Below are 1,934 nucleotides of genomic sequence, written 5' to 3'. Positions count from 1 at the left end.
AAAGTGTCCGCTTTGTCTGGTTCCCTCGGTCGGCCACAAATAGCGAAAAATCAGCCTCTCCTTCTGGAGCTCGTGCCAACTTTGGCGAATATTTTCTAAGTGCCAACGGCTCTTGCGCCGTAATGTGTCCGCTTTGTCTGGTTCCCTCGGTCGGCCACAAATAGCGAAAAATCAGCCTCTCCTTCTGGAGCTCGTGCCAACTTTGGCGAATATTTTCTAAGTGCCAACGGCTCTTGCGCCGTAAAGTGTCCGCTTTGCCTGGTTCCCTCGGTCGGCCACAAATAGCGAAAAATCAGCCTCTCCTTCTGGAGCTCGCGCCAACTTTGTCAAAAAATTTCTAAGTGCCAACGGCTCTTGCGCCGTAAAGTGTCCGCTTTGCCTGGTTCCCTCGGTCGGCCACAAATAGCGAAAAATCAGCCTCTCCTTCTGGAGCTCGCGCCAACTTTGTCAAAAAATTTCTAAGTGCCAACGGCTCTTGCGCCGTAAAGTGTCCGCTTTGCCTGGTTCCCTCGGTCGGCCACAAATAGCGAAAAATCAGCCTCTCCTTCTGGAGCTCGCGCCAACTTTGTCGAAAAATTTCTAAGTGCCAACGGCTCTTGCGCCGTAAAGTGTCCGCTTTGTCTGGTTCCCTCGGTCGGCCGCAAATAGCGAAAAATCAGCCTCTCGCCCGTCAGGTACCAGGCGTTGGGGTACCAGGGGTAAGTGCAGTACCAGCTTTGGTCTGTTGGTGCGCCAGAGTACGATGAGTTGGTCCCCCTAGTCACTGTACTCATTACCTTTACCCCCAAATCGCAAAATATAGTCAGAACGAGTGTGGGGAACACAAGTTTTGGCCCCGAGAACCAGGCGGCTGGTGTCTCTAGCGATGTGTTCCCCCCCAAAAAGTGTTCACATGCTCGGACAGCGAACCTAGGAGCTACCGCAAAGCACTCTGGAAGTGCAAGAGCGAAAAATTTTCTAAGTACAAAAACTCTCGAAAATTTTCAAAGTGTCACAGTGCTCGAAAATTTTCAAAGTGCTACATGCTTTCCATCCAAGGAAGGAATAGTGGAGGACCGGCCGCCTCCTTAAACACAAGCCGGCGGAACGACGGGGAGGACCGGCCGCCTCCTTAAACACAGGCCGGTGGAACGTTTGGCAGAATTCTTCTCGTGGAGGACCGGCCGCCTCCTTAAACACAAGCCGGCGGAACGACGGGGAGGACCGGCCGCCTCCTTAAACACAGGCCGGTGGAACGTTTGGCAGAATTCTTCTCGTGGAGGACCGGCCGCCTCCTTAAACACAGGCCGGTGGGAACGGTTGGCAGAATTGCGTGACGGCCGCCTGCTCCCGGCGTCCGCACGTGAACGAACACCCCCTCCCGGGGACGGCCGTCTGCTCCCGACCGCCGTCCTTCACCCCCTCACCTTCCGGACCCCCGTCTGCTCCCGGCGGGCCTCCGAGTACCCCCACCTTCTCCCGAACTGACCGACAGGCAATGAGACCCGCCTTGGTAGGGCCCCCACCGGCCCCGGCTCGCGCCGGCGTTGGGTGGACGGTTCCTCCCCACTTGCGGGTCGCTCTCCACGGAGGACCGGTCGCCTCACTAAACATAGGCCGGGCGAAAATCTGCGAATGTTATACATCCAAGGAGGGAGGACCGGCCGCCTCCTTAAACCACCGGCCGGGCGAAAATCTGCGAATGTTATACATCCAAGGAGGGAGGACCGGCCGCCTCCTTAAACCACCGGCCGGGCGAAAATATGCGAATGTTATACATCCAAGGAGGGAGGACCGGTCGCCTCACTAAACATAGGCCGGGCGAAAATCTGCGAATGTTATACATCCAAGGAGGGAGGACCGGCCGCCTCCTTAAACCACCGGCCGGGCGAAAATCTGCGAATGTTATACATCCAAGAAAGGAAGGAAGGAGGGAACCGGCCGCCTCCTTAAAC

Source organism: Syngnathus typhle, unplaced genomic scaffold, assembly GCF_033458585.1.
Source record: "Syngnathus typhle isolate RoL2023-S1 ecotype Sweden unplaced genomic scaffold, RoL_Styp_1.0 HiC_scaffold_399, whole genome shotgun sequence".
Taxonomy (NCBI): Eukaryota; Metazoa; Chordata; class Actinopteri; order Syngnathiformes; family Syngnathidae; genus Syngnathus; species Syngnathus typhle.
This window is presented reverse-complemented; position numbering follows the sequence as displayed.